The sequence below is a fragment of the Mustela erminea genome, chromosome 12 (genome assembly GCF_009829155.1).
Source record: "Mustela erminea isolate mMusErm1 chromosome 12, mMusErm1.Pri, whole genome shotgun sequence".
Taxonomy (NCBI): domain Eukaryota; kingdom Metazoa; phylum Chordata; class Mammalia; order Carnivora; family Mustelidae; genus Mustela; species Mustela erminea.
In genome coordinates this window covers 42267576-42288885 of record NC_045625.1, presented here as the reverse complement: position 1 = coordinate 42288885, position 21310 = coordinate 42267576, and the positions used below count along the sequence as shown (strand labels likewise).

Sequence of the window (21310 nt, the reverse complement as noted above, 5' to 3'; positions counted from 1 at the left end):
ATTTATTTGACAGAGAGAGATCACAAGCAGACGGAGAGGCAGGCAGAGAGAGAGAGAGAGGGAAGCAGGCTCCCTGCTGAGCAGAGAGCCCGATGCGGGCCTTGATCTCAGGACCCTGAGATCATGACCTGAGCCGAAGGCAGCGGCTTAACCCACTGAGCCACCCAGGTGCCCCATGAGACTTTTTTATACTTCTTTTTTTTTTTTTAAAGATTTTATTTTTTTTTATTTATTTGACAGAGAGAGATCACAAGCAGGCAGAGAGGCAGGCAGAGAGAGAGGAGGAAGCAGGCTCCCTGCTGAGCAGAGAGCCCGATGCGGGGCTCGATCCCAGGACCCTGAGATCATGACCTGAACCGAAGGCAGCGGCTTAACCCACTGAGCCACCCAGGTGCCCCTTTTATACTTCTTTTTAAACTGAACTTTCAACTGAGTTGTTTAAATGCCTACTGGATTTAGCCCATTTGATTAAATCATCCGGATCATTTGATTAAATATTTTCTTTAATCTATCTCCCCTCATGGTCATGTGCTATTAAAAGTTTTGCTGGAACATTATGTGTGGAGGAAAAAGAAAAGGGTGAAAAAGATATATCATGGGACATAGTCGAGGTTAACAGGTAGTATATACCATCCAGAAAGACTTCCCCATATTTAGAATCAGCCATCAGTATGTTTATACATATGGTAGCTTTCAGTGGCATTTCAGACCATTCAGATAATCCCTTACTCGGATTATGATGCTCTGTAATGAAATATATGGTCAATCCAGAGCATCCTCTTGGAGCTTACTTCAGAATAACTCATACTTCCTGGAAACCCAGAGCCAACTCAAAGCAGGTTCCCTTATTAATCATTAAGGTCACCTGACCTATGTCACACAAAAGGCAGGATATTGATGATGAGCCACCCTGCTGAGAAATTAATCTTCAATCAACATGTGTATGTGTGTCCTCTAGAAGTCACCATTGATATTTCATGGCTTCTTTTATTGTAGAACTGAGGGGCATGTTACATGTCAAGATGAAATCAATGTGAAATTGATGGGCTGAGAGGAATTCGGTCTTAAGGGCTTTGCAATAGTGTAACAATCAAGTCATTCTTCCCCCTGCCTTACTGAACTATTTTATTTGCAGTAGCAAATTCCCCACATAAAATTCTATGTATTTTTTCAAGACAACTCCTTTTTTTTCAAGTGATCTTAGCTTTGCCATTATATTTATTGTTTTTTGTTGTTGTTGTTGTAACATGAATATATGCTCATTTTATAAAGCTAGGAAGTAGAAAATAAGAAAGATAAAAAATTATTTATAACCTTACCACTATAACATATTAGACTGTTTCCTATCTTTTTATTTAGACTTTCCCCAAAACAAAATTAAGTTTATTTTGAATCTGTAATTTTGTTTCTGCTTTCTTCTTAACCACTGTTTTTAGCAGGCATTAATTGTATTGTTATAACTGCCCTTCACCATAATTTTTAATGATTGCCTAACTATTCTCCTTTTGTTGGATATTTCATTTGGTTTCAATTTTTCATGTTTATAAAAGATTACATAATTTATAGAATTATACTGATGATACTATGTGTGTTGGATATTAAAATATATGTATAATATATATATATATATATATATATATATATATATATATATATATATAAATAATTTTTCCTTCAGGTTGATTCCCAGAAGTAGAATTACAGGGTCAAGTTTTCTTTTTAATTTTTGCTTCTTTTTGATTCAGGCCCCCAAAGATTTGCTGGATGCTTGAGAAAAATATACTCTCTTGGTATGAGATTCCTCTGAACAAATAAAAGCATGTTCTCTTCATTTCAGTGAAGATGATTAAGTCCCTTTTTGCCTTAGACTGTTTTGAGATGCTTTCATTCTCCCCATCCCTACCCCCAACACACACAAAAACGCACACTATTCAATCATGGAAAATGGAAAGTTTCTCCTTATCTTGTCCTGGCTGAGAAAGAAATCTCCTGTCAATTTTGAACAATACACAGTTGAAAGTAAAAAAGTTCTAAGTGATTTTAAGGGTTTTATTTTGTTCTTTATCTTTTCCTTAGGCAAGCTATACACATTTGCTATTGAAATTTACCACGTCAATTCCTGCAGTATTAGGAAACATGGTGGGCCCTCATGGGATGGCGGAAAGTGCACTGGACTTGTAATCAGAACATCTGGCTTGGGCCCTGGCACTATACCGCCTCTGTGTCTTAGTTCATATAAGGTGAGTTCCTTTGTTTTCCTTTGTTTAGGATCCATGGCTTTAGTCAGTCCCTTTGGTGACCAGCCTTCCCCTCCCCCACCACGAGCTAGCTATCACCACTTCCACTGTGCAGGTGCGGAGGCCAGGGTTTCACAGGGTGAAACAGTGACATGTGGCTAGTGAATGGGAGACGTAAGGAAGCTCAGCATTCCTGATCCCAAACATTCATTTTTCTCGTTGGTTCCTGTGGTGTTCTTATTACCTGTGTTTCATTGGACAAGTACTTACCCTCTCTGAATCTTACTTGGTCCCTTTTAAATTGTAGACAATTATATCTACCCCACAGGACTTTTGAGGAGATCCAATGAGATGATTAAAATTGAATGTGCTATTTAAAGCAAAATATAAGTGTTGGGAATTGAGTTCATTAATGAGAAAGGCGACTAATACAGTGTTTGCTTATGTGGCTCATACTGACTCCTGAAAAGTTTCAGATTAAGTTTTTTTAGTTCCTATTTTATAAGTTTTTATTTTATCTGTTTTCCTTTTTTTTAAAACAATGTTCCTCTAATAAATCCCAAGGAAATGAGATGCAGAAGCATTTGATAACGAAATGTTATGGTATTGGATTTAAGCAAAGCCAAGAAGTTTGACTTCTTTTCACATAAGTTTCTTAGTCTCATCACTATTGACATTTCAGTGGGATAATTCTTTGTTGAGGAGGCCTGGCCTGTATACTGTAGGATGTTTATCAGCTTTCCTGCTCTCTACCCACTAGATGCTAGTGACGTTCCCCTCCCAACTGTGACAATGAAAAATATCTTTACATATCGCCTTGAGGGTGGCTATATGTGGGGAGAGGGGCCAAACCGAGAAGCTTTGCTCCCATTTGAGAACTACTGCTTTAACAGAGTGTGTGTTTTACAAGATGCAAATTTTGTTTACCATGATCTTGATGTGTTCTTATTTCCTAATATGTCAAAAGTATAATTTAGGAAAATTATTTCTGCAAAGGAAACTATCTTTAGCATTTATTTGTTGCCTTGGTCTATTCAAATTTTATAACCTAGTTACTAGGTAAACATCATTGTTTTCCTGACTGCCCAAACAATTTTCACTGACTGCCAATACCAAGATCTGAACACAAGATTATAAAAAAACAAGAAATAAAGAAAAACAAAAATTCACACAATTACAATGAGAAGCCTGTTCTGGAGATAACAGCTCCTGTAAAATTTCCCATTTTTATTACAGTTTTGGTCTCAGGAATGCATTTGTGTTGTGCCATTTTCAGTTCTTGTTACCATCATTGTCATAACAGGGAATGAGCCAAATTGCAATGCCTCAGATAGTCTGTCACTTGCAATAGTGTGGGGCCCTCCTCTGACCTTCTGTTATTCCAGAGTGACTAGGAGGCACAGTCGCTGACCAGAGGAGATGAAGCACTCTGGAGAGATCAAAGGCCATTGAGGCCTGAGTGGCCGTACAATTTAGCACTGGGGGTTCTATTCAGCAGTCTAAATTGCAGCTGGTCCATCTGTCCAAAGAGCAATATGGCACAGAGTTATGAGACATCACTTGGCTTAGCAAAAGGCAGTTCTCATCAAAGGAAAGAGGAAACTAGGGAGAGAACAAGTATTTCTTAACACCGACTATGCATCCCTAGGCTAAGAATTTTATGTGTGTGTTCACGTAATCTTCACACCAAATGTATGAGGTAAATGTTATTATATCCGATTTTTCACTCCTGGTAGTAAAGTAAGTTGCCTAAGGTCAGGTTGAGCTGAGATTCAGATGATGGCTTGGAAGTTTCTGATGTTACTAAATTTGTGAACTTCCAGCCATTATATTCACACATGATCTAGTAATCTCATAATAGATATTATGGTGTTATGAAATTGATTCAGATATCTAAAACTTAATACATTATTTTGAAAAGTGGTTTGTTAACTTTGAGGAGCATGGAGGGAGGCCCCCAGCACCTCCAGACTAGTTAGTGAGCAGAGACGAACAGTGGGGAGTCAGGGTAGTAATTAAGAGCTTTCCTTCCTAGGATGTTAGAGGTTCTTTGCTTTTCAAAGAACTTGAAGTCTTTGTGGTGTTGCCACATAAGTCAGCTGGCTCTTTGTTCTTCCTAAAGTGAGATTCATTTATTTTTTAATTATCTTATCCAAAAAACATTTATGAAACTCTGTTAGGTAAAGGGGACTGAGCTAGGTGCTAGGAATGGGTATAAAATACATTCCCTTCCCTTAAGGTAACCGACGCTCTTGTAGAGGGTATAAGAAATGTTTATTAGCTTCTGTATCAATTTCTATAAAACATAGGAGATCATTGAAAGAGATTAAGAAACGTTCGTATGACGGAAATGGATAGTTCAGAGAAAAGACATATACTCTTTGGCCTGGAAATCACAGCCCAGATTGTCAGAAGAGCACACTTACAAAATAAACTTTAGGTAAAGGTGAAGGTCACTGATGACTATCTGTTGATGACTCATTTCACTTTTCCAGCCTCCTGCCCCTGAGCAACCTAAGCTTGCTCTTCCTAGCCCTTGTTGGCTTCCTCCTTGCCTACAAGCTTGCAGGAGCATTTGCGTATTTAAACGAGCTGATGCTTCTTCCTGCAGAACCCTAGCCGTCCGTATTCCTCTTTGCTCACCTAAATCAAATTCTTACTTCTTTGATTAAATCATTCTTGATTTCATTGCTGACCACACATCTTTTTCTTTAGACTTATTCTCTCATCCCATTTCTGCCAAAGGGGTTGTTTTAGCCTGTGAACCCTGGGATCCCTTCCCTGGCAGGTGATTGAACCAGAGGTCATATCAGGCCAAAGGGAAACTGATTGAGCCAAGCAGATTCTGTCTCTCAATAACTTGCACTAAGTGACATGAAGCCTCTTGCGTCATGGTAGAGATGGATCTAGTAGGTGAGACGGGTGCCATGTTGGGCCAAGGGGAAGAGTACAGCTGAGAAACAGAAGAAAAGCTAAGAGAAAAAGAGATAAGAGAGGACATGCAACCTCTGAGAACACAAGTTTGCTGACTTTTCAGGTGTACTTTTAGTTCACAGGTGGCTCAGTTCTTCCAATTTCCTTACTTTAGATTCCAAGAGATGTATAACCTCACGCCAATTGACTTGAGCTAATTAGAATGGGTTTCTTACCTTTTCAACGCAGTGGGCTTGGACCAACCTATCTTGCTACCGTGGTCTTCCCATTCTCTGACATCCCGTTTCTTTACTCTGTGCTGTTCATTTTCTAAATCCATCATGTGCTACTTAACATTCTTATTAGGCTGCTTCTGTGGTGTCTGCCCATTTCCAGCAGACACTAAGCTCTTTCGGCGTACAGGCAATACTTCACACTCGGGAGGCCGTGTAACACAGTGGTCTAGAGACCGGACTCTGCCTGGGTTCACATGCCGGCGTTGTCACTCTCCAGCCAGGACAGGCTGGGGTATGCTCGTTGACAGACAGCTCTCAAGGCTGCAGAGGCTTAACACCGTGTTTTTTGCTCCTATTAAATGTTCCACTCAGGTTGTCGGGAGGCCTATGATCATCCCGGTCACTCAGAAACCTGGGCTCCGTCCCAGTCCCTACCTCCGTGATAACCACGCCAGAGCAAAGAGAACATGGTGGATCGAACAGTGGCTGTTAGAGATTCTACCTAAGTGCAATTCTATCACGGGCCTCCGAGGAGAACTGAAATATTTATGAGCAGCCCTTAGGGCTTCCATAATTTCTTGCGAGGAGTGCAACTTGGGGCATGTTGCTTTACCTCTTTGTGCCTCGATTTTCTTTTCTTTGAAATGAGGATAATAATAGCACTTCCCTGTTGTGAGGATTAAATGTGATGCTACATGGAAAGCGCTGAAAATAGCGTCCAACTCGTCGTGAATGCCATCAAAGTGTTTGCTGGTGCTGTTTGTAAATACTTAAAGTCTAAGTTACGTGCTTGATTATTTCACATATTCACATCCCTACCCGTGAATCAAAACTTCTAAAGATACCGGAGTTGGCAGGCGCTGGGAACGGCCTCGTGATGGAATTACTTACTGATCTTCTTTCATCTCTTATTCATGTGGGGACAGACATTTCAACCAGTGGTTGGCTGTGTTCTTCTCTTGCCTTATAGCTTCGCTTTCTTCTGAAAAATCAATCGTACTACAAATGCTAGGCCATCACTTTTGTACGGCAGCATTTATTCTGTCTCCTGCATAGAATGGCATTCTAAGTCACTGTCGATAATCCAAAAGAAAGGAATACACGCCAATTTATTAGCTATGCACGGTTCCCATTATCGCCTCGAGAAAATAAACTTAATGACAAGGGCCACATCAAATATCTGCCGAGTCTGGCTTAGAAATTTTTATTCTCGTTGTCTGGGTAGACTGCCCTGAGTGACTTACCACATCCCCATTGCTACCGGGAAGGAGTTGTCTGTTTGCTCAAAGTGCTGTGCTCAGCATTGCTTTATGGGGAGAGCATAGCGTTACCAGCTGTAGAGGCCCGACATTACTTGCAGAGTTTATATCGGAAAGTGAGCTCCTCAAACTGAGCCCTGGTTAGGGAAGAGAAAAAAGAAAAGGACGTGTCGAAAAGCTGCCTAGAATAAAAAATGGTCTCTGTTCTAATGGGGAAGAAATGTGGTTTGGCATCAATAAAGGGTAGATAAGATGTAGTGTAACCAACAAAATGCTGCTTCCAGCCTCATCCTGTGATCAAAGCAAGAGTGTGTTCTTCCAATAGCTCCTGGCTCGGGTATTTGGGTATTTGCTTTAGCACACCCACCAGGGGGCCTCAGTGATTTTTTTCTTCTCTCTGGGAAGGATGGTAAATCGCACTTTGATCAGTCAGGACCCTGTCTATTTACATGGTGTCTCCCATTTTCTCTCTCTAAACACACAGTGTCCCTCCATTCTATTGAGGGCTCTGCCGTGCCCAAGGGAAGCAGGCACTTTACCTGCTGATTTGCGCCCCTTTGCCCTGCCCTGAACTAAACCTCAACCCCATTTAGCCGGCAGTTTCTGCTCTGATTCCTTGGGGATGCCGTGGCTCCTCATTCTTTACTTCTCTTTCAGTCATCTTTCGTAACATTTCCTCTCCCGCCATTTTGCTTGATCTCTACTGGTCTTGCTTGGATCTAATATTTTGCTTGAGTGTTGTTCAGTTCAGTGGTCTGGGTATTATTTTGTTCTGTTTCTTGAGGAACAAAAATAAGGTAAGACTAAACCAAAGAAGGCGTGGGTGTCTCAGAAGCTTTTATTGGTGACACTCCCCTGATTCCTATGACGGCGTGGTACAAATGGGCTGGAAGTTAGGATTAACTAGTCAGCAAGTCACCCATTGACAGGTTTGATGGCCTTGGTGCTATTGGATTTACATACAACATTTTAGTTAACCTAGCAACCCAATTAAATGTTTACTATTATTATCCCCACTCTACAGATGTGGAAAAGAAAACCCGAAAAGCTAAGGGACTTGCTGAGGTCCTACAGATATGAACCCAGAAAGCCTGACTTTGGAGCCTGCTGTAGACTGTGTCCCCCACAAAGTTCCTATGTTAAAACCCAATTCCCTATGCCAGGGTATTAGGAGGTGGAGCCTTGGGGTGGTAACTAGGTTAGGAGGGTGGAGCCTTCATCAATGAGAAGAGTGCCCTTAAAAGAGACACCAAAGAGCTCCCTTGGCCAATCTACCAGATGAGGGTACAGCAAAAAAGATGACCTCACATGAACCCAGAATTTACTCTTACCAGATACCCAATGTTTTGGCACCTCGATCTTGGACTCCTCAGCTCACAATGGGAGGAGAAAAGAAAGGAACACAGTCACTCCAAAGAACTTAAAGGAAGCCCTCCTCTCTCTTCTTGGCCTGCAGCCCTTTGGTAATATTGGAGACTGGAGGTTCTTGTGGTTTGGGGAAAATTAGAACAGACCTTAAACACAGTCAATTAATTGATGCAAATCACTTTCCTTTCAGTAAGATTTAGGTAATGGCATATCTTAAATGACAAACCTTGCTATTTGTCATTTTCACTAAGGAAAACCCTCAGCGGCTTTCCACCGGTAAATTCCGAAGAGAGGCTGATAGGTTTCCCTCATTTAAATATAGCATAGATGCATTTTTAAGAACCTATTCCTTTTGGAGGGAGTGGAATTGACAGATCTGGACCTTGAATGCTCATTTGATATACTGATGCTCTATGAAGCTTGGCAAGGCAGTTTTTCAGCCCACCCTGGAGCATTTTCTGTTTCCTTCCTTGGTTCTATTTTAAACTCTTACTTTACATAGTACCTGCAACCAAGGCCAGTGATTATCTTCCCCAGAGAGAAAAGTAAGAATATATTCCTTCTAGAAAATTGTGAGATCCTTCTCCCTTCCCAACCCCATATCCAAACCTAAATAATATCCCCATCTTGCTTGAAATATGTATACTTCTTTGCCTTCTGCTCATCTTCCATGTTCCAACCATTGGGTCAACTTTATTTTTATTCAAAATCTTTTTGGTGAATGAAGCCTTGGGAGTGGTCAGGCTGGGGCCAGAGGTTTCTCTTTTGTGGTCGTGATTTCACTTGTGAAGTTTACCTTTTGAAGCAGTATCTCAGCCTTCAGGAAAGAAGAACACCCACCTTCTGCCTCCCTTGGAATCTCTTCACTTTCATCCTTACTAATTTCTGTTATGTCCCTTTCATTAGCCTTTTTTCTTTTCCTTCTCACTTTCCTATGACCCTAAATCAGTGTCCATGAAAGAAGATGTAAAAAAGAAAGTTGTGTTTCCCACTGCTGTCTGTGCCCAGAGGGAACTCATAGACAAGGCACTTGTACCAAAGGTTTCTTCCATAGCTGCTCATCGGATCTCTCTGTGGTACTGAGACTGAATATTGGGAAGCATATCAAATGTACTGGATTAAACATGAGCAATTTTAAAAAATGGAAGCATTCCTCAAATTAGACATGCTAATATGAATTGTGACTAGCTAAGACAAAAGATAACAAATACAAATCCTACAAACTTATACGATTGTATCTCTTTTTTTGCAAAGGAGAGAGCATCTTATAAAGTTCTATGCAACACATTTTGGGAAGCACCATTTAAGAATATTTCACTTGTCATATTCCAAATGCTCCTTGGAGTTCTATATTCTTGATATTTTAAAATTAAATCTCCTTGCTCTGGGATCAGACAGTGGATCTTCTCATAGCTAAAAAGACCTGAATTTACAAAAGGACAGAAAGCATAGCCCAAGTAGCACACTTTCTTGAAAATTATTAATTTTCCCACAGTGCTGTATATTACTGATGTAGTAAATGAGATGAACTCAGTGGGAATACACACATAAAAAACCTTTTATTTCCTTGACTTTAAAAATCATGACCTTAAAAAGGCAAGAGCATTGCTGTCTTTCCCACCTCTAAATTTGTTTTGTGTATACACTGTAGCTTTCCAGGTACTTTCACTTAGAAAATTGTGTCATGTATGGGGCGCCTGGGTGGCTCAGTGGGTTAGGCCTCTGCCTTTGGCTCGGGTCATGATTTCAGGGTCCTGGGATCGAGCCCCACATCAGGCTGTCTGCTCAGTGGGAAACCTGCTTCCCCTCTCTCTCTCTCTGCCTACTTGTGATCTCTGTCAAGTAAATAAATAAAATCTTAAAAAAAAAAAAAGAAAATTGTGTCATGTATGGTAATTAAGACTATATATAATATAATATTAACATTCATAATCAATCATATTTGTATTTTAAATGCATATTATTTATTATATTTAAAATAGTAATAATCAATAATTATATATATTTTTTATGACCGGTCAGGCCAGTATACACAACAAGTTCAATCTCACATCCTATTCACCTTCTCCCCTCTCTCTAGCAGGCTTGAGTTGTACCTTGGGGTCTTGTAATGGGGTATACAGCATGATATTCTTCATTGCTATTTCTTGGTTTAATTTCTCTTGTGAATCTTCCTATATCTTATAGGTTTAGAGGAAGGAGAAAGACTAGAGAAAAACGAGAAAAGGTCTTTACTTTGTCTTTAATGTAGTGTATATATATATATCATGTAGCTACTATATTTCCCATGATAGGTATCTAAATCTTGGCTTTTTTGTCTGGTACATTGATGGATTCTTTGGAGGATGCACGGGATCACCAGTCATGCACCCAGTAAGGGCAGTGCACTCTCTAGTTCATCTCCTCTGTCTGTTCCTATTGCTCCTACTGCTGGTGGTGAGCTCAAGGTCTCATACCTTGAAGATGGCCTACTTATCTTCTAAGGCATCCTCTCAATTCTCAAGAAATTCATGCATCCTTTCTGGGCAGTCTGTGTTTGCTTTGCTATCACATGCTGCTCTAGCCAGAATCCTACCTTTAGAATTTTCCAGATAAGAGGCAGATCCTGGGTTTATGATTGTGTATGTGAAATTCCAATGGACACATCAAACTCCTGAGAGTTCCTATATCCTCCTTCATTCAGGAGGGTGTAGTGGTTTCAGACTACAAATGTCTGCAACTCAGCAAACATCTAGGCAAGGTGAGGGATGCCAGCTTCCCTTCATACAGACACATTACTTTATGGACACTTTCTTAGATCCTTCTCAATCAGTTGATGAGGAGGGTGCCCTCTTCCCCAAAGAGAGGAGGGGGGATAAATTCTTTGCACTTTTCATCTCAGAAAAATCTCCTACCAGCTCTCTTTTTTTCACCTTTTAGAATTCCTAGTTTCCCCTATTTGAAGCTATTAGGTCGGTGGTGGGGATTAATAATGGTCAAACTAGTTCTGTTATTCTTGGCAAAGAATAAAAGTAGCATTCTTCTTTAGTGTTACTTACCATCTATTGAATTTCAGAAGACAACATGAAAAGATTCATTCAGCATCCTGTAACGTGGGGAAATTAATTCCTAAATGCAAATATTCTTTGTACTGTTTTGTTTTGTTAGTAGTATATGATTTATACAGCAATTTCATTGTTTAAAAATCTTATTAGAGTCAATGCTGATACTAAGACCTACCTTTGTTGACATGTTGTGTTCTTGTATTCTATTCCCAGGAGTGGCACGTGCAGGTGAGAGGGCATTTCCAACTGTCCAGCTCTTGCAACTTTCTGGTTGAAGCCTATAGTTAATTACTGCTAAGTGTTTAGAAGTGAGTTTATGAAACTTTTAGATTATACCACAGCACATATGCACAGGAGTTAGAATAGTAAGCACTTAGTGGATTTTATATTTAATTTCAGTAATTAGACAGTTCTCAGCTAATCATTTTTAATTTTAGCTGTATCATCTGTATCCCCTTACCACTTCTATGACCCGGCTGGGCTGGTTTCCCATACTCTTATTCTCTCTCTCTTTTCTCTCTGTTCTCTCACTTTGTTGTTTGTTTAGTCGCAAGTCTCCAATAGTGTCATTTCCTGCTGGGTTCTCCAGCTGTGAGACATTCCCTCAAACCCCCCTCCCCTTCCCCAGCTGTCTCTATGGGCAACATCAAACTGCTGATTTTAACACATTTGGTTAGCATTTAGCAGGGGCCAGGGACTCCTGTTAACTTCTAAAATGTGTTTATGATGCAGAGACACATTTTGCTCCTCATTAAGCCTTTGACTAAAGGGAAAAATAAAGGGGTGTCGAGGTGTGAGATTCTAAACAACCATCCCAGAAAAGGGTAAAAACCAGTCAAATAAGTAATACAGGAATTCTAAGGAACCCAAAACCCACAGCTCTGTTTCTCATGAGCTGGGAGCTAACATTGTTTTGCCTTCACTCAGGCTGGGTTGTCTACTGGGAAACTGGCAGACATACCTGTTAGGCGCAGGAAACCCTGAAGTGGACAACACCAGAAACTCCTTTTATGAAGGCACCAATTTTCATGTATTCCAGTATTCTGGAGGTATGTTGTCATTTTTGAAACATTCGCAACATGCAATGGAGAGAAAGAGACCCTTTGTTAGCTTCATTCCAGGAGGAAAATTGAGATGCCGCTGGGAGGAGCTGGAAGCATCCAGTCAGCAAGATAGCAGGGAGAATTTATATGACATGACAGCTTGTGAACATGCTTGCTCTAAGACAGACACAGTACTGGTATAAGCAAGGCAGGATGTAAATGATTTTTTAAAAGCAAGTGTTGGCCTGGATTTTGACTCAAGATGGTGCCCCATGTATCCTGGTATTCAGTGAAAGTATTCTGAAGCAGTGAGCAAGCCTCTAGTCCAAAGCTTGCTACAGAGTAAGCCCTTAATACATTTTTCCTGACTTGCTTGCTGTTTTGTAGCATTCCTAGTTTGGCATACAAGGAGGATAATGAAGTACATAGGGATAGAAAAACTTCTGCATTAACTTGATGGCCACACCACAGATAGCAGGGGTTAATAGCAGGAACATCCGTAGAGTTCATCCCTGGTAAACCAGGTCATCCCTGATCATAACATGTCCAGAGAGATCCAAGAGCTGTGAGAGTTCCCAATAAAATCCAGCACAAGTTTACTCCAGCTCAGCCTCTCCATCTCTCCCCAAAAGGGTCCGTTCGTGTCCTCCCAGAAGTGGACGCTAAACCAAGTTACAAGTGTGAGAGGCTTATTGTGGGAGATGCCTATGAAAGAGGGAAGGAAAGGAGGCAGACCTAGTCAAGGAAAGCCTCAGACCTGGAAACAATTTTGACATCTGTGGAAAAGTTGGGAAAGAAGGAGGTTGGGTAGCCTGGGAAAGTTTTGACTATGCCCATAAGGAGGCCCAGTGCAGAGTCTTGCTTTTGGCAGAAATGGCCTGTCCCTAGGACTTCCACCTTGCTAGGTCTGGCTGGGAGTTGCCCCAGAAGAGTGTGGCCTTGGTGTGAAAACTATGGTGGATCACTAAGGTGAAACAGTTGGAGGCTGTCAGCTAACTAGAACGTTTTCTTTAGCAGGGAGGTCTGAAGAATGCACCCCATCACTGCCAGACTATGAGACTCCAGCCTCTTCACCACCAGCTGCAAGACACTAATCCCCCAAATGATGCTATCCTAGAACCAGATTTCTGTTGTCCCCAGAGAGACCATCAGACCCAATCTCATTTTGCCTCGTATGCCTCTTTACCTCCTGCACTATCAGAAAGTTCAGATCTCTCAAGAAATCCATTATTGTCCAAAATGTAACACCCATATGATGTTCCAAATCTTCTAATGAGACTCTCTTACTACTTCTGATCCATCCAAACCCTTTCACCTCCTTGTTTGAACTCTCGGAGTGTTAAAAGGTAAATGTCCCTTATGTTCTCCTCTTCTGGAAGTGTCCTCCTCACTTTGTTTTTCTAACTGAACCTGGCTCATCTCAAGGACATGTCTTCCTTCTCAAGGGGTGGTTATATTATTATTTTTGTCTCTTATGAATAGATAGTGAGTATGGAGGGGAGTGAGATATACTTAACTACTTACTCCTCATTTCTTCTTCCAACACATTTCTCCCTCTTCCTTTCTCAAAAAAGCATCTCCTTGAAAGAATCCATCAGAACATTCCCCCACTCACCTTCCCTGTCTTCATCTCTCAAACTCTTGGTCACTCTTTTATTCATTGAAGATTTAGCACTATTTTCCTCTTCACCATCACTTCTGTTATTTTGGGGATATTTACCATTCATTCAGCTAATCTGTCTGATACTCTGACTGCTCAGTTGGATGAATTGTTGCTGTTCACTAAGTCTAGCCTCCTCACTCTGCACGGGATCCTTCCCCCATGTACTCATGAGAAGGACTCTGGCAATTATTGCCTTTATTCTGCATTCAAAATGTGTCCACTTACCACTGGATTAAGTCTTTCTGCTGTTTTATTTCTCATCTTAATGATGTAAGTAGTTCTATTAAATATTTTTGCACCATAAAGTCCCTGTCTTGACTCACACTTTCCTTAGCTATCACCCTATTTCTCTGTCCCCCCATACAGCAAAATGCCACATTAATGTCTTTATGTTCTCATTTCTCTGTAGCTTTGTAGATGTTCCAATGGCTTTCATTCCCTCTACTTTACTAATCACTCATACTGATTTTTCTGAGGTTACTAAGGTCCTCCATGTTGCCAGACTCAATGATGACTTCTCTTGCCTCATCTTAGTTGAGCTTATGAGAAAAAATTGACATAGTTTACTATCTCCTTGTCTTTGGAACATTTCCTTCACATAGGTGCTGGATCACCATTTTCACTGACTCTTTCTGCTCAGTCACATTTTCGGGCCCATTCTTCAGTTTTTCCCAGCTTTTTTGAGATATAATTGACAACATTGTGTAAGTTTAAGATGTACAACATGACGATTTGATGTATGTGTATATTGGAAAGTGATTATAGTAAAGTTAGTTAACACATCCATCCCCTGATGAAGCTATTTTTTGTTTGTGGTTATAACATTTATGATCTACTGTTTTTGCACATTTCAGTTTTACAATATGGTATTGTTAACTTATTACAATCATATTACTGTATGTTACATTTTTAGAACACATTCCTCTTATAACTGGAAGTTTTTACCTTTTCACAAACATCTTCTCATTTCTTTCACTCCCCCCTCCGCACCCCGCAACCTTCAGTCTACTGTTTCTGTGAGTTTGATTTTTTTTAGATTCCATGTGTAAATGAGATCATGGAGTATTTGTCTTTCTCTTACTTCATTTCGCACAGTACCCTCAAGGTCCACCCATGTTGATGCAAATGGCAGAATTTCCTTCTCTTTTATGGTTGAACACTCTTGTATTGTATATATACATATATTCTCCTTCCTTTTTTGGTATTTAATGTCAACATGTTCTGGGGATCAGTTCTTGGATCTTATGTTTCTGTTTACACTGAGTCCCTAGGTGATCTCATCCAGACTCTCCACTGATCATTACAGTCTTACAACTAAGGACCACTCCACCAGAGTATGAAATGTACCATAGCCAAACAGCGTCTTTAGTTTTCTTCCACCCTAACATGGGGGTACATGGGTGTGCACACACACACATACACACACACATATTTGTACCTCCTGCATTCATTCTTCCCGTAGGAAATGGCACCACATTCCTTCAGTTGCCCACGCCGAAAACCCAGGGCCATGCTTAATTCTTGTCTTTCCTTCACAAACTATATCCTTATGCTTCATCAGTAAAACCAGTTGGTTTTAGCTTCAAATTATATCCTGTGTTAGGGTACGGAGTCGACCACCCCTCAATTAGACAGAGAACACTCTCGATAATGCAAGTCACACAGCGAGGTTTATTTCCAGCTAGCTGGGGTGCAAGTATCCGCCCGGCACAGTGGGTGTCAACAAGGACCCCGAGCACTCAAAGCCAAGGGTTTATATAGCATTTTCAAGGCACTTCTTCATGGCTACATACATATCTTGTGCCCCACTTTGACAGTTTAACTTTGTTTACACTTTCGCCACCTCAGCATCACCCTGGCGCCATCCTGGCAGTTAAGTGAGATTTAGGTTTAAAAGAAATTTAACTTTATTTACATTTCCTTCTGCCTCAGCCTCCTTCAGTTTTATGGTGGGGAGGGCAACCTTAGGCCTTGAGGAACTGAGCCATCTGTCTCTGGAAATTGGGCCATTGAAGAGATAGCCCTTTTTGTTGTAAATCACCAGGACATTTGCAAACCAAGGGAGACTCCTGTCTTGCAGGATTGGATCTCTGCAAGCTAACTATTTGTTTTTCTTTAACATCTAGTCCCTGTGGTGCCACCGCCTAACCGCCCTGGTGGTATATGATTAAGTTGTTTTTTAGGTTTTAGCTACTTTCTCTTATCCCAAGTTACACGTGCGCCCTGTGGGCTGTTTAGGGACACTCAGTAAAATGGCTTCCTGGCCATTCTTATGCTAACCCACTCTTACAGTGCAAGGTGCCGGCTTTTGCTTTGCCAAGATGACTGTACTTATGTCAGTGCTAGACTCGAGGTGGGTACAGCCTTGTTTTTCTTGGCCTCCACACCTGGAGCTGGTTTCTAGGACTTGTTTTTAAGTCCCTTGGGGGAAGGGGAGCAGGGACAGTTTAAGGGTTAACCTCAATGGAAGCCTCTGGCTAAAATAAAAGTATAAAATAGGTCCTTACACCTGAATTTGACCTCTTTAGCCAATATTTTTCTCCTAGACTATTCCAACAGTCTCTTCACTTCTCTTTCCTTTGCTCACTTTGACCCTCACTACTGCTTATTCTCTGCATCACAAACGGTGATTCTTTAGAAATTGGAGCACTTTGTGCCCCTATAGGGATCACTGTAATCATTCCAAGTAAGTACTTCAATCTAGTTGAAAGCAAAAAGTATTAAATTTAATAAAAGTTTACATTGATCTTTCCATTGTTTCTTTCTTTTTATGTCTTAACCTGTGCCCGTGCTCCCCCTAAAGCCTTGACAGATCTTTATGTTGCCAAACCCACTCAGCCTTAACCTCTTCGGTCCTGACTTCGCCTTTCAATCTAATATGATTCTTCTGAGCCCAGGCTGCTTGCTAGATCATTCGTGCCTCACTGTATATGGTTTTTATCTCTTTGTGGTATCTGTGACACTATTTTATTAATTTTTTTTAAATGATTCTTTTTATGTGATGATTTTCTTCTATTAGACTGTTACCTTCTTATATGCTCACAGTATCTGCCATGTAGTAGGATACAATATATGTTTGAAGAATAATTAAGTAAATAATTTGGCGTACAAAATCTCTGCCTCTATTGTAGAAAGAATATAATCAGTCAGCATGATATTGATTAGTTTCCTGAAAGCAAAACAAAAACAAAAACAGAAACAAAAACAAAAACAAAAACAAAACCAATCCATTTAGGACTAGTCACTAAGGGCACCAAAGGTTGCCATTTCTTTATTAATGGAATCAGCAAAATGGAGAAGGAAAACACTCATGGAATCTAATCAAGGGTAATGTCTACTTAATGAGAAAATCCCAAGGTTAATCATATACACTTTGGTTATAAAGAAAGAACTATAACATTTTCAGCCTTTAAAAACAAAGGGCATGAATCTGTTTGCAGACTTTTAACAGCTATTTTCTTATATTCTGTGGCTCCATTAATAACTTGTCTTGGTTCAGGGTAAAAATAAACCAAAAAACAAAAGCCATATGTTCGAAATAACCTTTCATTTCAAAATTATTACTAAACTATAGACTCATTTTCCATTCATTTTTTAAAAACAATGTCTGCCATGTGTAGTAAATAGTATTTTAATCTTTTCTACAGAAGCATGAGTGGTGTGCACACTAAGGGGTAATTCTGTAGGAATAGACTTTTAAATTCAATTCAGCACTTTTATTGAGAATGGAGAAGCTTAAAAATTAAGCCAGCAGGCATCCAAAGCCTGAGAGAACACTACTGGATGCATTCTTAATTAGAGCCAATAAAGTGTGTTTTTAGGGAGAGCTTTCCCGCAGAAAGCTCAATGGTAAAACTCAGAAGAAGCAAATTAAATTCTCTATATTAACTGCTTGGCACACTGCTTCTCAAGGAGTTATTTAGCCCAATATGTGAGTTGACAAAATTTTACTTTCAAAACTCCAAATAACCCTGAGATAAAGCACCCACTACTTACATATTTTACCCAAATAAAAAACAATCTATACTAATTTCAAGTCTTACGAGGTTACCAACAGAAAAGGGAACACTTGAGCAATAATGATGCGTTATAGGATAGAGGAAGGATCACGAATTTCGGATTTTGTTTCTGTGACTACTTTTTTTTTTTTTTTAACCATTAGACATACTTATTTATGACATGGAATATTTGTGTGATTCAGTGTATGTGTTTGTGTGAGCATTAAAATAAGGTCAGGAAGAATAAAACAATAGATTCTAAACTGACAACAGTGAATCCATCTGGATAGTAGGCTTGCGAATAGGGAGAAGAGATGATTCTTTTAAAAAATAATATCCTTATTTTTAGTCTTTGAGTGTGTATATGTACTTTATAATTAAAAAATAGTAAACTTAAAAAGATAAAATAAACTTAAAAAGTTACCAGTTGATTTCTGGAAAACCTTATTTTGGAACTCATTGGCACCAAGTTCAGAAAACAAGTACACAGGTATGGTTCACAGGAGGTTGGACTTCTGAGAGATGCTGAGAACTGTATTTCCAATATGGTATAATAGGTAGCATTTTAGGTTTTTTTTTTTTTGAAGACACAATAGTGGTGTATCAACTCTGCAGTGGAAATATTTTCAGGTCATAAAATACAAACACACCTAATGACTTAAATGTAAACTCATATAGAGCATTGTGTGATCATTGAGACTATTTTAGACGATTTTAAGTGTAAAAGGTATTCAGAAATAGATCTAACCGACTTAGTTATTTGAAGGTATATGTTATATCTTAACCATGCATTGATTCATTCATGCATCTAACAATAGATTTTTAAAATCTTATTTCTGAATTATCAACATTTTGCATATAAAGTGTGCTCTCCTGTCTTTAAACATATGAATGAATAAATAATTACTAGTCACTCATCAAGGCTTATTTTCCTCTAGATGCTTCCTTAAAGTCCTTCTTGAGGAGGTATATTGAAAAAGTTATTTTATTTATTTATTCTGCTTCAAATATCGTAATTTGCACTCCAGTGACACTTAATGAATATTTACTTGGGGAAAACCTCAAAACTATTATCAAATGGGGACTATTTAGAGAGGAGAAAGCTGAGGTGCAACAGCATGGAGGTCTTCAAATATATAAAGACTGCTTGTGGGAGAAAGATTAGACTGATACCGTTGGAAGTGGGCTTGTTTGTTTGTTGCCATTTAAAGCATTATTAAACCTGTGTGGCACAGTCCGTTAAGTGACTGACTCTTGGTTTTGGCTCAGGTTGGGATCTCATGGTTGTGAGATGGAGCTCTGCATCTGGCTCTGTGCTCAGCACAGAGTCTGCTGGAGATTCTTTCACCCTCTCCCTCTGCCCCTTCTGCTTCAGCTCTCTCTCTCAAATAAATAAACAAATCTTTAAAAAGACGAATGTGTTATTAAACAGCACCTTGCAAGAAAACATGCATATGTAATTGGAGACTTGGATGAGAGGATCATTTTTTTTTTAATTGAGGTAAAATTGGTATGTAACATTATATTAGTTTCAGGTGTACAATATAATTTGATATTTGTACACACTACAAAGTGATCACCACAATGTCTAGTTACCCTCTGTCGCTGTACAGTTGACGCTATTTTTCCATTTTGCCCACCTCTCAACTCTCTTTCCCCTCTGATAAACACCCATCTGTTCTCTATATCTATGAGTTTTGTTTTGTTTGTTTTTTTGTCTTGTTTTTTAAATTCTACATATAAGTGAAATCATATGGTATTTGTCTTTCTCTGCCTGACTTTATTTTACTTAGCATAATACCCTCAAGGTCCATCCCTGTTTTTAAAATGTCAAGATTTCCTTCTTTTTTATGGTAATACTCCATTGTCTATATATCTCACCTTTAACCATTCATCCACTCATGGGCGCCTAGGTTTTCGAATATCTGGGCTATTGTAAGTAAAGTTGCAGTGACCACAGGGGTGCATATATCTTTTTGAATTTGTGTTTATGTTTTCTTTGGATACATACCCAGAAGTAGAATAGTTGATTTGCATGGTAGTTCCATTTTTAATTTTTTAAGGAACTTCCGTACTGTTTTCCATAGAGACTGCACCAAATTACATTCTCACCAACAGTGTACGAGGACTCTCTTTTCTCCACATCCTTTTCAACAGTTGTTATTTCTTTCTTTCTTTTTAAAAATTTTTTATAAAAGCCATTCTAATGGGTATGAGGTGATATCTCATTATGGTTTTGATTTCCATTTCCTTGATAGTGATCTTGAACATTTTTTCATGTGCCTATTGGCCATTCGTATGTTGTTTTTGGAAAACTGTCTAGATCTGCCCATTTCTTAATTGGATTATTTGATTTTTTGAGTTGTTTGGGTTCTTTATATACTTTGTATATACCTTATCAGATAAGTCATTTGGAAATATTTTCTACCATTTGGTAGGTTACTTTTTCACTTTGTTGATGGTTTCCTTTGCTTTGCAGAAGATTTTTAGTTTGATATAGTCCTTATTTATTTTTGCTTTTGTTGCCTTTGCTATTAGAATCAGATCCAAAAATTCAGCGCTAAGACCAATGTCAAAGTCCTTAACTGCCTATGCTTTCTTCCAAGAGTTTATTTGCTCATTTTTTAAAGATTTTATTTATTTATTGGAGAGAGAAAGAATGAGAGAGAGAGAGAGAGAGCATGAGAAGGAGAGGTCAGAGGGAGAAGCAGACTCCCTGCTGAGCAGAGAGCCCGATGCAGGACTGGATGCCAGGACTCCAGGATCATGACCTGAGCTGAAGGCTGTGGCCCAACCAACTGAGCCACCCAGGTGCCCTACGAGTTTTTGTTTGTTTGTTTGTTTCAGGTTTTCCATTCAAGTCTTTAATCCACTTTGAGTTAATTTTTGTTTATGGTATCAAGTTTCATTCTTTTATATGTGGCTGTTCAGTTTTCTCAATACCATTTATCGAAGAGACTCTCATTTCCCCCAGTGTATTCTTGGCTCCCTTGTCATAAATTAACTGACCATATATGGGTTTTTTGGTGTTGGGGGGGGTGCTCTATTATGTTTCACTAATCTATGTGTCTCTTTCTATGCCAATACTATACAGTTTTGATTACAATAGCTTTGTAGTATAGTTTGAAATCAGGGAGCATGATATTCCCAGCTGTGTTCTTCTTTCTTAGGGTTGGTTTGGCCATTCAGGGTCTTTTCTGGTTCCATACAAATTTTATAATTATTTGTTCTACTTGTGTGAAAAGTGCTGTTGGAATTTTGATAGAGATTGAGCTGAATCTGTAGATTGCTTCTTGTTTCTTGAGGTAGGCTTGTATCACTACAAGCTTCCCTCTTAGAATTGTTTTTACTGCATCCCATGATTGTGTATTATTTTATCTCCATTTTTATTTGTCCCGAGGTCTTTTTTGATTTCCCATTTGATTTCTTCATTGATCCACTTGTTGTTCTGTAACATATAGTTTAATCTTCATATGTCTGTGATATCTCCAGTTTTCTTTTTGTAACTGATCTCTAGTTTCATACCACTGTGGTCAGAGAAGATGCTTG

At 39.3% G+C, this 21310-nt stretch overlaps 1 long non-coding RNA gene across 1 annotated transcript in view; it reads left to right on the top strand.

Annotated features, from left to right (window-relative positions):
• Positions 1–21310, top strand: part of LOC116570340 — an 87741-nt gene that overhangs the window by 53433 nt on the left and 12998 nt on the right. Inside the window, exon 2 of the long non-coding RNA XR_004277399.1 lies at positions 2077–2240. This is a non-coding gene — a long non-coding RNA (uncharacterized LOC116570340). The remainder of the gene's footprint in view (positions 1–2076; positions 2241–21310) is intronic.